A 17,012-nucleotide genomic window follows, 5' to 3' on the forward strand; every position below is an offset into this window, starting at 1 on the left:
AGACTCAGTTCCTCAATCCTAATTTGTCTACACGTAACCCTGGTATACAAAAGTAAGGAATATAAGAGCACACCTCTAATCACTACCAGATTAGAACACCGACTGACTATAGTAGTTATGTCTTTAACCTAGACCTACTCGACTCCCGAGTTAACTGCTATATCAAACTTCCTTGTGAAGGGTTATAACAACTGATAACACAATCACCACAACGTGATCTGGCTTCCGAGTGACCTTGACACTAATTCAATAGCACAAAACCTAGTCACTACTGACTCAGGAAACACACCAGCTTCACTAAAATAATCTATCACAACAAGATTATTTTCCTTACCTAGTCTCAGTATAGTGTCACATTGACCCAACTATACTAAACCAATATCGACTTTCGAAATTGGAAATCGGCTAACTGGATTTTACAATTCTGACTTTCAGAACCTAGACAAAAACAACCATAATGCTTTTATATGTCTATCCATCCAGTTAAGCTTTACTAGGTAAACTCGAGTTTTATAGGTTCAGCAATACCATGCTAATTCTCTACCTATCCTCAAAACTCTCATCAGACCCTACTGCACTCCTCACAATAGTTCTGGTAAACCTTCATTCAAAACTCAGCTTCCCTGAGTTGAATTACTTTACTTTAATCTATGACAACTATATTTCTTATGCCACCAAGAAATACAAAGTCATGGACGATTTTAGTCCAAGCGTGCGCTTACATTCAAGTATTGCTTGACTAAAATGGGATAGTGCCTTCGCACAAAAGAATATATGTTGATGTTTCAGTTCGGTTTACAATGTTTCCCTTTTCTTTTAGAATTCGTAAATTGGCTATCTCAAGAAAACCTACCTCGCGTCCAAGATAATTTTCCCAAGGAAACCAATCACAATTCTTTCACTCATACACTTCTACTGGTATCACCTACTGTATTCACAAATACTGACAGTTCGTATGTGAAACAAAAATCTACGTGTTACAACATACCTATCCAACTGACCTATTCATGCACATGCAGTCGTGCAAAATGTACAAATACAAAAATGAATTACCATAGCCAGACCTCCGAATGAGTTTTGTGACAAACCTGCACAATGGTGTGATACCCAACTAAAAAATTTAGAATTTTGGCTCGTGTCTTTGGAAATAATCCCAAAAACAAGAATGTCTTGGAACTATCCCTTGGACGAGTACCCCCAAATGTTGCGGATCCTAGTCTGTTGCGTACTCGGAGGGTACGAAGACCTCACCTTTTACGTTATAAATCAGAACAAGAATGAATTTTGTTTCTAAAAAAAATTCTATCACACCACTATTGCAGATTCATGCACAAAACACACAAGACGTATTTGTAAATTTATAGATTCAACTTTTATTTACTGGCTTGTTCCGTGGTCGACGGGTTATTCTTCATTTCTGTATCGTTCATATATCCTGGATCTAATTCTAAAAGTCACTCATCTTGAAAATACGCAGTGATGATGTTGACAGTCGGAACGTCGTGTGGTCCAGGCTGGTTATCGTCGAACGGTTACATAAAGTTCATCATTGATGATCAGGAAAACATCGCACGAAGTTAGAGGGTTGATTGTGAAAAAAAAACTCGTCCCTCAGATCTCGAACTGGAAACTCGTAGTCGTAACTCGAAACACCAACATATCTGTCGAAATAATGACAAGTCTCAGAACTGGGAATTATTCTATCATCATACAAACCGTTTCCCCTGAGACCTGTGTGATAAAAACACATCTTGTTATTCAAATGGAGATCCAACTATATCATTCATTACAGCACTTTATAAACAATTAATTATCCACATTCGTTCCTCATGCTGCTCAACGTTCATACAATGTATTACGTTTGATCTACAGTGATCACATAAAATCTTGGTATTTGATCACACTTGTGATACCGTGACCAATACAGTGCTCATAAAAATTAACTTGGTAACCTTGGGAAAATCAACTTGGATCTAAAAAACATATTTACCGAGAAAAGATTCCATCACCCTGACGGTTACCGGCTACCGCTGTCGCTCACTGCCAGATCTCTGGTCGCTCCGTGAAAGATAGGGTGTCTCCTCTGTGTAAGCTCTTGCCAACTTCGTTCGCCCTTGGCGATGGGTTTTGCTTCTAGGCATGGGCATAGAACGGTGTTGTTGTGGTCCTCTCATGCTTTCGCTCCTTTTCTTCCACTTTCCGTTGCCTTTTCTTTTCGATCGTTATTCTTTTCTCTCTCTGCGCAAACTCCTTAATCGCTAACCGAAACTCATCTTTGCGTTGTTAGCTAACCTCACGCCGTGGATCGTGTAACTCTGCATTTGCGCCACCGCAACTTTTTCAGTGCATTACGCGGACGAAGTAGCACGCTGCAAGATAGGTCTCTCACAGAAAATGAAAATTTGTAGGACTTTCAGGCATCATCTAGATTCTTCATTAGTACATTTTAAAGAAGTATATACTCAAGGTCTAAGGTACGTGCTTTTTTAGTCGAAATGTCAGGTTTCGGCAGATCTGAAGTCCGATTTCTGCTGGAATTGTAGCTGAAATTGTACGATTTGTCCCTTCCCTCGTAACTTCAACGAAACAGCACTAGTTGATGCATTCCAGTGATGATATCCTGTGAGCTAAACATGTCCTTTGTATTCTTGATGAATGCTGTTGCACAATTTTGTCTTTGGGTGACGCACGCGGCAAAAGAAAACACAAACAATTAGACTTCATGTTATACGCCACCGATGCTTGGTGTAATTCGCCACCGCAATTTCACGTCTTGGATGTTATTCGCCACCGCAACTGTCTAATGAATTGCATAATATGTTGAAGAGTTCAGTGATTCTGTCACTTCCAATTGAAAATATTGATTTGACACGTACGCTCACATGGTGACAATCGTACAACACACACTCACCATGTGGTACGAAGGATTAAAGCTGCTATTAGGAAATCAGAATTTGGAAAGAATTTTTTTTTAATTTTTGCAGATGGGCGGAATTAATTTACAGTTTTGAAATGGTGGAGGAAAACAAACTGGTAGGACCCGGAAGAAAACTACTGACGACAAGCTTTTAATGCATAGCGTAAACCCAAATTCGCTTTATGAACTGTCCCGGTGTCACGGCGTGAGTTTACACTGTCCTGAGTTTACGCTGTGGCCCCAATGCGCATGCGTCGAAATATACGTCACTTCCTGACCAAATTCACGACGCCTACAGCGTCGTGAGTTTATGATGATGTGAATTTATCAAAGCATTTTTGAGGTTGCCACGGTGACCGTCTTTGTTTCGCCGATCGCGTTCGCCACTGTATCAAAGAATTCAGTGGGAAATCGATGGGTTTGTGTTTGTCAGTGGTCTGCGAGTGTTGGAAGAAAAGGTGTAGATTTTTTTCTCAACAAATTTAGATTAGATTTGAATTTTAGAATAGTGGGAATCGATGGTTTTGTGTTTGTTACCTTGGACTATTTATAATTATATGCTCCCTCGTAGAGATTGTTTTAGTCACCTTTTTATATTTAGTCAAGTTTTGACTAAATATTTTAACATCGAGGGGGAATCGAAACGAGGGTATGGTGTATGTGCGTGTGTCTGTGTGTGTGTCTGTGTGTGTGTGTAGAGCGATTCAGACTAAACTACTGGACCGATCTTTATGAAATTTGACATGAGAGTTCCTGGGTATGAAATCCCCGAACGTTTTTTTCATTTTTTTGATAAATGTCTTTGATGACGTCATATCCGGCTTTTCGTGAAAGTTGAGGCGGCACTGTCACGCCCTCATTTTTCAACCAAATTGGTTGAAATTTTGGTCAAGTAATCTTCGACAAAGCCCGGGGTTCGGTATTGCATTTCAGCTTGGTGGCTTAAAAATTAATTAATGACTTTGGTCATTAAAAATCTGAAAATTGTAAAAAAAAATAAAAATTTATAAAACGATCCAAATTTACGTTTATCTTATTCTCCATCATTTGCTGATTCCAAAAACATATAAATATGTTATATTCGGATTAAAAACAAGCTCTGAAAATTAAATATATAAAAATTATTATCAAATATTTTTTTTCGAAATCAATTTAAAAACACTTTCATCTTATTCCTTGTCGGTTCCTGATTCCAAAAATATATAGATATGATATGTTTGGATTAAAAACACGCTCAGAAAGTTAAAACGAAGAGAGGTACAGAAAAGCGTGCTATCCTTCTCAGCGCAACGAATACCCCGCTCTTCTTGTCAATTCCACGGGCACTGCCTTTGCCACGGGCGGTGGAGTGACGATGCTACGAGTATACGGTCTTGCTGCGTTGCGTTGCGTTCAGTTTCATTCTGTGAGTTCGCCTTACGCGACTTGTTCATGTTTGTGTTTAAAAAAACCCACACATAAAGCTGGATATGTTCGGAATCAGAAATGCTTCCTCTAGTTGCCAAAATCAAAATGGATACTTGTCTTATACATGCGTCTGGGTTTGAGTTGACTTGAGTGTTGTTTGTTGCAGTGACATAAATGAATTATCGTGATAATCAAAATAAAGAGAGAAATAGCAAATTGTAAATGTGTTAACATAAACTTGAATGAACGTTTACTCTCTCTCATCCTTGGTTCCCAGAGTCGCCGCATGCGCCCCAGTGTGGTGGGTGTTTTTGGGTGGGGTTCTGTTCTGTTTTCTTCTGTTCTGTATTTTTGTTTGTATTTTGTTTCTGCCTCGGTGCGTGTGATTTCGGAGAAAATGTTTCAAAGAAAGCATCTGATCAGCGAACTGTTCCATCGTGCGGGTTATGATCACTAAAAACGTGATTGACACCTTCCTTACTCAAAGTGAAAACAACCGGCTTCGAGTTCGGCAAATTCACGATGGCGGAAGTGACGCATATTTCGACGCACGCGCATTGGGGCCACTGCGTAAACTCAGGACAGTGTAAACTCACGCCGTGACACCGACAAGGGATTGAACCCGCGGCCAAGGAAATCAAGCGGATCATAGGGGCAGTACGCTATCCATCCTGCCATTCGTCGCCTTACACTAAGTAATGTTCAAACCATGCGGAACGTTTTTGTACATTCTTGTATGTGTAGTCAATCTTCCGAATGTAAATGAATGCATAAGAGAACATGAGGACAAACTTTTCATCAGCGTGCCTTCCTAAAAGTGAAATCTCATTGGTGAAAACGTTGGTCTTCATGTTCTGATGTGTCTTTATTTTGCTGCGTAATCTGTTCAGATCATCACTAGCAGTCATCGATGCATTTCCCACTTGTAAATATAGTATTTTTTTTCACTCTTACGGGTAAGCACTGTTATATTTCCTATTGATGTCATCATACCCTAAACCTCTTGAATCTCACAGTCCCAGGGATTTTTTTGGGGGGGTCATATATATAAGCACATTCCAGTACATGTGGGTTATACACTCAAGTACAGATAAGCATACTTTTCATACAGAAGAAGAAGAAGAAGAAGAAGAAGAAGAAGAAGAAGAAGAAGAAGAAGAAGAAATACTACAGTTTGATTTGTCAACTCATGGTGCCTTGAAATCCTTTGCATAGGCAACATCACGCCACGCCCCTGAGTTTAAAACTTGCAGCACTAAAGTTAAAATGCTCCTATCAATTGCTGTCAGTTTTGTGACAAAAATAAAGGTTTAAATGCCTCCACGATGTTGATGCGTTTGAAAATAACAATTTGCGTAGTGCGGTGGCGAATAACAAAAAATGCGGTGGGGAGTTACATCTAACATTGAATTGATGCGGTGGCGAATTACAGAGAGTTGTTGACACTCTGTTTTTATCTGCTTCTTGCAAAGTATATATGGAACTATATACAGAGAAACTACACGTGGAGATTCATAAAACATTAAAGTTATCAGTGAACATGTCCAAGAATAACCAGTAATCTCCGTTTTGTTGCATTTGACGCAGAAACTGAAAATATGCCCAAAACATGGGGAAACGAGAAGAAAAACAGATCGTCACGATCACCAGGGCCATCAAAGCATAAAAAAATATATACAGAAATATAGCTAAGGATATAAGTTAGTGAAATGCAACACTTGAGAACATGCTGAGTGCCTAGCATTCTAACAATTTAATTTATCATTCGAGAGACCTACCTCGCAGCTTGCCTCTTCGTCGGCGTGAAGCGATAAAAAGTTGCGGTGGCGCAAATGCAGAGTTACACGATCCACGGCGTGAACCTAGACCAATGGAAACTCTTGTCTATTCGCGAAAATAGCGATCAAGAATTTCGTACCTAATAATAACCTCATTTATAATCTAACTCCTTATGTTCCCAATACTAATGAACAAAGTAAACTGACGATCACATCGAAAGTAAAAGAATAAGCTTTGAAGGAAACTCCTTCAAGAAATACGACAACTCCTTGACGACAAACAAAATGACGTCAACTGATAGCAAAACTTTGACGTAATTTTACTTCGGTTTTCCCGACGATTCATAGGCACTTGCTGCATCACCTAATTAAATAGACCATAGGTGCCTGACGGTGCTCGGTATTTGTATGGACCTGAATAGCTTGCGTACATTTTCGCAACACTGGGAACCGTCCCAGAGATAAATAATGTTATATATTATTTGTGGCATAAACTAATAAAGTTAGTCTCTCTCTCTCTCTCTCTCTCTCTCTCTCTCTCTCTCTCTCTCTCTCTCTCTCTCTCTCTCTCTCTCTCTCTCTCTCTCTCTCTCTCTCTCACACACACATACACACACATACTGATGTCATCTGACTTACTTGGTATCACAAAAGGTGCTGCCTTGCCGGTTTTTGCTGAAAAATAACTCCGAGACAATTAGATTCAATGAATACAATGATACAAGTAACCGGCAAGTCATAAATCCAAGAAGGTGTGGGGACCGACACAAAATAGGCTGGTTGTGGGGTCCGTCACAGAGAAATTAGGTCGAAAGTGGGGTCCGACACAGAAAGTGGGGACCGACACAATGAATTATGGGAACCGTCACGCCTACGTCACAAAAGTGTGTGGGGACCGAACACAGCCAATTTCACTGACTACTTTTGTTGTTTTTATTATTACGGCTGTTTGGATGGCCCTACAATCTTGAAACTTGGGCTGTCTGCTACAGACATGTTGAACTTTTTGCTGGACCAACGACAGTTCCAAGCAGGCATTTTTTGGTAGGATATTTCTTGCCGATGCTACGAATTATGCAGTTTTGCAGTAAAGTGGAAGGCATTCTACCTAATAACGGCTAAAATATCAAAAACCTTCAATCCAACAGCACCTAGGCATGTAGTGTAAACACTCACAGATCTAACAAGACCATTCTCAGAGAGCAACATTGCGTAATACTACCATAAATGGATGTTTTGTCCGCGAATTTTGGCGTGTGGGAACCGAGTGGGAACCGAACACAAAGGGTCAGGGCACCGGACACAAAGCGTAGGGGAACCGTCACAGTGTCACCGGTGTGAGTAACCTCTAACCAACTCTAGACAATCAATGACTTGAATGCAGCCGTTACAATTAAGCAGGATCAGGGCATTTGCCTTAGAGGAATGAGTTCATGTCATTGATGAATTTTGCGCGCCATTGCGCAAGTGTAACCTTACAATGAAGGGGGTCATTAAAGTTCAGCAAAAATCTTTATACAGGGTGACCCCCAAAAAATGCAACCCTCAAAAATGTTAATAACTTCTACATCTGTTGACCGAATCACTTCATATTTGAGGGACATACATTTCAGCGTATGCATGACAGTTCCACAAAGTGAAAATTCTATAAATCAAATGGTTTGACTCTTGTGCAATTTAAAAAACAAGTTGCCAAATTCGGGGATTGACTCATTTGTACGAGGTTTGGCATTGAGCGGTAGCCGAACTTGCCCAATTTTTGCCCTCCAAATTGTTACCTTTGGGGTAATTCGTATAACATAGTATACCTTAATCAACATTAGACAATCAGTGACTTAGTTGCAGCAATTACAGGCAGGATCAGGGCATTTCCCATGGATGAAGTGTCACTTCACAACAAAGGGGTTACAATTTTCCAGTCATTTTAGTTTGGCAAATATTTTTTATAGTTGTTGTGCATGCACTTTAGTTCGTCTATGACCATTCTACACATCTTTGACTCTGTAGGTAAAATGGTACGACATGTACCTTTTCTCCAAAATGTGTTCCAAATTACACCTCCGAAATTGTCAATCAGACGACAGTTTTCTTGCTTGGGGAATGCCTTGAGTCTAGTTGTAACTGCTTTCTTCAGGTCACTGATGATCTAAGGGGTGTTTGTGTATACTCGGAAATTCAGATAATCCGAAAGGTTAAGGTCTGGAGGGTTCAGATTAGGTAAGTATTGCTGCCGCTCAATGTCAAACCTTGTTCTGTTGAGTCGATCGCCGAATTCGGTAACCTTTTTTGAAATTGCACAAACGTCAGACCATTTTGATCTATATAATTGTCACTTTGTGGAAGGGTCATGCATAGGCTGATATTTATGTCTTCCAAATATAAAGTAATTCGGTCAACAGATGTAGAGTTATTAGCATTCTTTAATTTTAGGGTTGCATTTTTGGTAGTTGTGCATGAATTTAAATTTGTTCATGACCACTCCACAAAGTTTCCTGTCCGAAGGTAAAACAAATGTGTTCCGATTTAAATTATCCATCCTAAATTGTGAATGAAAAGCACTTTCATGTCCAGGGTTTGTCCTGAACCTAGCTATAACTGCTGTTTTTAGGTCACCAATGATCTGGGAAAGGGGGTGTGTGGGTTGTATACCTATAAAAGTGTCAATCAGCGGACTGCATAGCTGAAGTTAATGTACGTTAACCTTCACCAGATCATGCTTTGGACTACACAGTCCGGATTATGTGGGTCGTGTACGACCCATAATTTCCTAAGGATTCAACGTAAAAAGTATGTGTCATACACGACCCACGCCATCTGAATAGGGATAAACAACGTAAAACTCTGAAACTCCTCCTGCATTTACAGGCACTCCCTTCACACACTTTCAGCCCCCACTCTCACTGACCTGGAGAAAGTCCTAAAAAAATGACCTTGAAAACCTGTGACCTTGACCCTCTTTCCACACAACTCTACTCTGACTGTCTTCCTGACCCCCTCCCTTCTATTCTCAAAATCATCAACACTTCTCTGCAAACAGGCACTGTCCCCAACTCCTTTAAGACTGCTATTGTCAAACCTCTACTCTACTGAAGAAACCATCGCTTGACCCAAACACTCTCAGCAACTACCGCCCTGTCTCAAACCTTTCCTTCATCTCCAAACTCCTGAAACAACTCGACCTCTCACCTTCTTTGCAACAATCTTCTCTCTCCGCTTCAATCTGCCTATCGTCCTCACCACTCCACCGAAACTGCCCTTCTCAAAATCACTAATGATCTCCTCCTTGCCACTGACCAAGCTGAAATCTCTGCCGTCGCCCTACTTGATCTATCAGCGGCCTTTGACACAGTCGACCACAACATCCTCCTTCAACGCCTTCAGCACACCTTTGGTATCCATAGCACAGCTCTTTCTTGGTTCTCTTCTTATCTCACCGACCGCTACCAGACTGTTTCGATTGACAAACTGAAATCTGACCCCATCAGGCTTGAGTGCGGAGTCCCTCAGGGCTCAGTCCTTGGGCCTGTACTATTTACTCTCTACACTCAACCTCTTGACCACATCTTTGACCGACACAACGTTCTCCACCACTCTTTTGCCGACGACTCTCAACTTTACAACAGCTCTTCCCCTGACCAGTCTGAATATCTTCTTTCCTCTATCTCTGACACTATATCACTGACGTGCAGAATTGGATGACAGAAAACAAACTTCAGCTCAATAGCAACAAAACTGAAGCCATTCTAATAGGCACTACATCCAAACTCTCCAAAGCCACGTACTCTCTTCAACTCTCTGACTCTTCTGTCCCGCTGTCTTTTGCTGTCAAAAATATCGGAGTCACTCTAGACAACACCCTTTCCATGAAACAACACATCTCTTCTGTCTCTCGCACCTGCTACTTCCAACTCTGCCGCATCACCACTATCCGCAAGTACCTCACCACAGATGCTACCGCCAAACTGGTCACTTCCACCATTCTCTCACTTCTTGACTATTGTAACTCTCTCTTGACTGGTCTTCCCTCTTCTTCTATCTCTCGTCTCCAACGCATTCAAAATAGCTCTGCCCGTCTTGTCTTACGAAAGAAAAAGAGAGACCATATCACCCCCCTCCTAAATCAGCTCCACTGGTTGCCCGTTCCTGCCCGTATCACATACAAAATCAACACTCTCACCTACAAATGCCTCCATGGTCTCGCCCCTGCCTATCTCTCCGACTCTCTCTCTCTATATGTCCCTTCACGAGCACTGAGATCATCTGCCGACTCCCTTAAGCTCAACATCCCCCACACCAAACTCAAAACAGCAGGTCAATGCTCATTTTCTTTCCAAGCACCTAGCCAATGGAACACACTACCTCTCCCCCTCCGTCAACAACAGTCCCTCGAATCATTCAAATCTGCACTCAAGACATTCCTTTTTTCCAAATAATCCATGCATTCTACACTGCCCACCCCCATCCCACCCTGAATAACTGTACATATTTAATGGTTGATGGTGTGTGTGTGTTAATGACTTTAAGTCTCCGTGTGTGTGAATGAGTGTATGTGCGCCTTCGGTCGCCTGTTGGTGAGACATGTGCGCGTTACAAATATTCGTATTATTATTATTATTATATGAGTGTGCATGAGTTGTTAATGCGAAAGAATGTGTATGAGTGCGCCTTGAGTCGCCTTGTGGTGAGATATGTGCGCGTTATAAATTCTCGTATTATTATTATTATTATTAAAATTCCTTACCACCAACATCATCCGGACTGTGTAGTTCAAATTGCGTCATCGTTTATTTGTTTGTTTAGATTAGAAAGATAGTCTTTCAAAAGTTGGGCAATGGGAAGGTCGCATGGTGATTGGAGATTACATGAAATCTCAATTAAAGGCTGCCATACTCGTAGCGTTCATTAATTAATTCATATTGTTTACATGTACCAATAATGTTATAAAACTGTATCTAAGGGGATATAATAACGATTGGCTGTAGCTTTCAAACACAGAAAAAATTATTTCAGTATTGCAAAGTGGTGTTGATAGTGTCAAATGTAAACAGAACAGTCTCAAATGCCATCTTTGGTTTACGAAACGTCACGAAGTGAGGTCAACGGTCTTAAAGTAGCCCAAGTCTTGGAGAACTGTTGCTAAACAATGCAATAAATAGTTATTTCTCGTAATTGGTGAGGACTTCAAACCTAAAACTTTGCAGGAAGCTTAATTTATACAACCCCGCAACAATGGGAAAAGCCCTGGATGTAATTAAACTAATCAAATAGGACTATGTCGGCCTTTAAAAACTCCAAATAGTTTCAGAGATATAAATACGATTTTGTGAGGCTCTGGGTCGTCCACGACCCACGAAGCAGGGTGAAGGTTAGTATGAAGTAATTTGGTCAAAAGATGCAGAAGTTATTAGCAATGTCAAGACAAAAAGCACAGACAGAAAGAAATCAAATGCACTTTTAACATAGCATCGAATGTAAAAAGAGATAAAATAAAAAAGACGACAATTTTGTCAGTACATTTTTTTCTCTCCATCCAAATAAAACAAAAATAATGTCACTGTGGAAAGAAGTGCAGATGATTACCATAACTGAACAAATGAGAAAGCAGTTAAAGATCTCCGGGGCAGAACAAAAAATAGCATACATCCCATCCAGAGAAGTGTTAGAACTGAACAAAACATTGCACAAGCCAACTTCAGCCAGATACAAAAACAATAAGTAAAGACGAAAACGCCTGATAAGAATTAACTTTTAAACCTTTAAATTTATCAAAAAAAGTATTGAAACAATTGCCTATGATTACAAACAAGTTTCATATGATCATTAAAAAAATTCACAGGAAATTTAAATACTGTATCAATGTGTAGGTTATCAAGTGCTATATCTGAAAACCATGTTCGATTTGTGTAATGTCTTCCTTTGACAATGGCAGACAGCACTCTTTGCCCTTGGTTGCAAAATAAGATTTCACTGATTTTACTGAAACAAATTTGTGATTTTTGTGATCTTTTTGTTCTTCAGGAATCCAAGGCGCTGGTATTGGATGACAGCCTCCTCTCAGTTTCAAACACCCAGAAAAGATGTGCCCTGAAAGAAGAAGAGGAGTGAGAGTACACCAGCACATTGCACACGTACATGAGCTGCTGAAAGGGAAAGACACTTTATTTTGTGGATGTATGGCTGCTCGCCTATAGCGTAGTTGAGAATGTACACAACCAGATATATTCCCAACCCTTTGGTTGGGTAAACTCACTTCCCCGCTGGATATAATTATTACAATTATTACTTGTTGGAATTTTGGATTTAAGCTGAGATCTCTCTATGACTATCGGGCGGGGGGGGGGGGGGAGGATAAGTAACTGAGAATGTCGCAACAGGATCTAACCACTTCATCATTGAACCAGTTGTAAAATAATCAAAAAGTTGTTGGATTTATATTTATCATGGTTTCCTGGAGCAACCCTTTATTCCTCTGTCCATGTGCTGCGCTGCTCACAAGTAAATGTAACAATTTCTTCTGCAGCTGTCTCTTCGTTCGTGTTACTGCGAAGAGTTGTGGACAAATTTAGTTAAATATCTTCTCATTTACGTGTTACTGCGAAGAGTTGTGGACAAATTTAGTTAAATATCTTCTCATTTACGTGTTACTGCGAAGAGTTGTGGACAAATTTAGTTAAATATCTTCTCATTTACTTTTTGGAATTAGAGCAATCATATGACACCAATCCTAAGCATTATAATCATGAGGGCGGATACACAAGCACTGTGCAGAATACCATGAAATGTGTTTGTGAAATAACAGCTAGGAATTACAAAGGTCATTTTTGTAGTGCATACAAGTTACAACGGAATTTTAATAAGAGAATAATCTGTCACTTTCCTCAATGCATGTACACTCTTCAAAAAAAGTTAAGGATCGGTTGAAAAAACTGATCTAATTATAAAACATTGTCAAAAAATTAAACATCGACATAATAATTAAAAGATTAATGTGTTTGAATTAACAAATGAACAATGAGTCTTGACTTACAATTTTGTTTGGCAGGCAGAGTTATTTCCCTTTGTGGGACTTCTCAAAAGCTGCATTTTGGAAGAAAAAGGGTGTTTTGTATAGCTCCATGAAATTTGAGGAACGCATGCCAGGGCAAAAGGTTGTGATGCACGTGCTACAACAGGGTCCTGGCTATGAACATCGCTCACCAGCTTGTGTTTAAAGGTTGACACGCTGACACAATTATGCACAGTAGCAACATGCCCCCACGAAGAAAACTGAGCGATTTGGATAGAGGAAGGGCAATAGGATGGCTACAAGACGGTGTTGCTGCCAGGCAAGTGGCTCAGAGGCTTGCAGTGGCTCCCTCTGTCATCATCAGACTAAAACAGAGATTCCACGCAACTGGAAGAGTGCAGGAGCGACAACGTTCTGGTCGGCCCAGATCGAGACACCACACAAAGAGAGGATCGCTTCATTCAGAGGCAGGCCATGCAACAAAGAATGGCTACGGCAAACAACATTAGGCAACGCCTACAAGCTACCACCAACACTGTTGTTAGTGGGGCGGGGATGTAGCTCTGTCGGTAGCGCGCTGGATTTGTATCCAGTTGGCCGCTGTCAGCATGTGTTCGTCCCCACGTTCGGCGAGAGATTCATTTCTCAGAGTCAACTTTGTATGCAGACTCTCCTCGGTGTCCGAACACCCCCGTGTGTACACGCAAGCACAAGACCAAGTGCGCACGAAAAAGATCCTGTAATCCATGTCAGAGTTCGGTGGGTTATAGAAACACAAAAATACCAAGCATGCTTCCTCTGAAAGCGGCGTATGGCTGCCTAAATGGCGGGGTAAAAACGGTCATGCACGTAAAAGCCGTGGGAGTTTCAGCCCATAAACGAAAAAAAAAACAAGAAAAAAAAAACTGTTGTTAGTGGTCAGACGATCCGAAACCGCTTACACAACTTTGGCTTGGGTGCAAGGAGTCCAGTCCGAGGAACAACCCTGACTGCTAATCATAGACCAGCTCGCTGAGCCTTGTGCACTCAACATGTGAGGTGGCAACGTCAGCAGTGGGCTCAGGTGTTGTGTACAGATGAGTCCCGCTTTTGCTTGGAACCTGCTGATGGTCGCATCCGAGTGTGGAGGCGTCGCGGAGAGCGCTTTTCAGAAGGCGCTGTTCTGGAACGACAGCGTTTTGGCGGAGGCTCTGTGATGGTCTGGGGAGGGATCAGCACACGTCTAAGGACACCTCTGTACCATGTAGTGGGCAACTTGACCGGTGTCCGCTACCAGAATGAGATCCTGCAACCCCTAGTCGTTCCAGTCCTCCAAGCGATCGGCCCTCTTGCGATTCTTCAGGATGACAACGCACCTCCCCATCGCTCTGCAGCAGTAAACACCTTCATCTAGCAGGCCAGGGTCAACAGGATGCTGTGGCCAGCCAACAGCCCGGACCTGAACCCCATAGAGCACATGTGGAACGAACTTTGTCGTCGGGTACAGCAACATCACCCTCCTCCTGCCAATCTGGGTCAACTGCTGCAATGGCTCCAGCAGGAGTGGAATGGAGTTCCCAGAGCATTCATATGCAACCTGATCCACTCCATGCGCCAACGATGTGTTGAATGCCTGACACACAACGGAGGGCACACTGATTCACATTGTTGTACCACTCTAGCTAAATTGTGGCGGCCGCGTTCGATCTTTGCTTTGTTTGTCATTACTCCTTGATTGTTCAATTATATAATTTTTAAAAAAAGAAAGAATTCGGTCTTGTCTGTTTTGTGTGGTGTGCTTGTCAAAAAGTGATCCTTAACTTTTTTTGAAGAGTGTATATGTAAATCTATTAGATAATGTATTGCAGTGATCAAAAAGATGCGTGTGGGTGTTGTCTCCCCTTATTGGAAAGAATTTGCTCACTTAGGCGTGGCTGGTTAAGACACTGAAAATGCCTTGTATTTTTAGTCAAGTTATGACTAAATGTTTTAACATTGAGGGGTGAATCGAGACGAGGGTCGTGGTGTATGTGTGTGTGCGTGCGTGTAGAGCGATTCAGACCAAACTACTGGACCGATCTTTATGAAATTTGACATGAGAGTTCCTGGGTATGATATCCCCATACGTTTTTTTCATTTTTTTGATAAATGTCTTTGATGACGTCATATCCGGCTTTTCGTGAAAGTTGAGGCGGCACTGTCACGCCCTCATTTTTTAACCAAATTGGTTGAAATTTTGGTCAAGTAATCTTCGACGAAGCTCGGACTTAGGTATTGCATTTCAGCTTGGTGGTTTAAAATTTAATAAATGACTTTGGTCATTAAAAATCTGAAAATTGTAAAAAAAAAAAAAATTTTTTTTATAAAACTATCCAAATTTACGTTCATCTTATTCTCCATCATTTGCTGATTCCAAAAACATATACATATGTTATATTTGGATTAAAAACAAGCTCTGAAAATTAAATATATAAAAATTATTATCAAAAATTGTTTTTCGAAATCAATTTAAAAACACTTTCATCTTATTCCTTGTCGGTTCCTGATTCCAAAAACATATAGATATGATATGTTTGGATTCAAAACACGCTCAGAAAGTTAAAACGAAGAGAGGTACAGAAAAGCGTGCTATCCTTCTCAGCGCAACTACTACCCCGCTCTTCTTGTCAATTTCACTGCCTTCGCCATGAGCGGTGGACTGACGATGCTACGGTCTTGCTGAAACATTGCATTGCGTTCAGTTTCATTCTGTGAGTTCGACAGCTACTTGACTAAGTGTTGTATTTTCGCCTTACGCGACTTGTTTTTTTATATAAAAGAATCTGTCACAGGATAGTCTTACAGAGAGAGTACAGCTTTATTGATCTTGTGAAGTTTGAAGGTACAAATTAGGAGATAATAAACTGAAGGAGCAATGATACACAGGGGATAACTTGTCCAAAGCGAATAGGGCAGCAGAATGCAGGGAGAGAATACAAATATGAACCTTAGAAACATTCCAACAGTAATTGGACACTCCATTCAAACACAAACATTCTCAGAAATAGTGAAACATAAATGTTTGTGGATACATGTTCTTTTTGAACCAAGTTACGCACAGGAAGAGCATGCTTGATCCATTATTGGATTGGTCAAAACTCTGTACATTTGGTCAGAAGTAGGTGTCTGTCAAAGTCTCAGTGTTGTATTTACATTGATTTAAATGATTTATATTAAATGGTTAATTGACGAGCGCAGTGGCCTAGTGGATAAGCCATCGGCCTCCTAGTCCTATACGGAAGGTCACAGTTACGAATCCAAGCTCCCGCTCCTGGTGGGTGGAGGCTGGAGATTTTTGTTTTTATCTCCCAGGTCAACTTATGTGCAGACCTGCTTGTGCCTTATTCCCCTGTGTGTGTCCATCCAAAACAACAAGCACAAGAACAAGTGCGCATGGAAAAAATCCTGTAATCCATATTAGAGTTTGGTGGGTTATAGAAACATGAAAATAACCAGCATGCCTCCCCCAAAAGCGGCAAATGGCTGCCTGAATGGTGGGGTCAAAACGGTCGTACATGTAAAAACCCACTTGTGCAAAAGCATGAGTGAACATGGGAGTTTCTGTCCATGAACGAAGAAGAAGAAGATGAAATGGTTATTTGATCACACTGCAGATGGTTTGTGTTTCGAAGTCATAGATCAATACTATGCCTGGGCTTCATTTGTTCTGAGGGCTAAAGACATATATTTGGTGGTTGACCTTTTACCTTTATAGTACTGAGGGTTATACAGACATTGTCATTGATTTAGTGGTTGACCCTTTACCCTTTCCTCTTACTCACAAAAAATGTGGGCAATCAAAATTTGAGAATGTGATTTCCTAATTTGTCTAATCTCAGGGCCACCAAGCTGTGTATAAATACAGCTTTTTGATTTGTTCCACTTT

General features: G+C 40.9%; 1 long non-coding RNA gene across 1 annotated transcript; it reads right to left on the reverse strand.

Annotated features, from left to right (window-relative positions):
• Window positions 1-1,293: 1,293 nt before the first annotated feature.
• On the reverse strand, window positions 1,294-2,288 carry LOC138971483 (uncharacterized). The gene is made up of 2 exons (XR_011457268.1): window positions 1,991-2,288; window positions 1,294-1,661 (listed from the first exon to the last, which is right to left on the reverse strand). It is a non-coding gene; the product is annotated as an uncharacterized lncRNA (long non-coding RNA).
• Window positions 2,289-17,012: the final 14,724 nt, after the last annotated feature.

The sequence above is a fragment of the Littorina saxatilis genome, linkage group LG7 (assembly GCF_037325665.1).
Source record: "Littorina saxatilis isolate snail1 linkage group LG7, US_GU_Lsax_2.0, whole genome shotgun sequence".
Lineage (NCBI taxonomy): Eukaryota > Metazoa > Mollusca > Gastropoda > Littorinimorpha > Littorinidae > Littorina > Littorina saxatilis.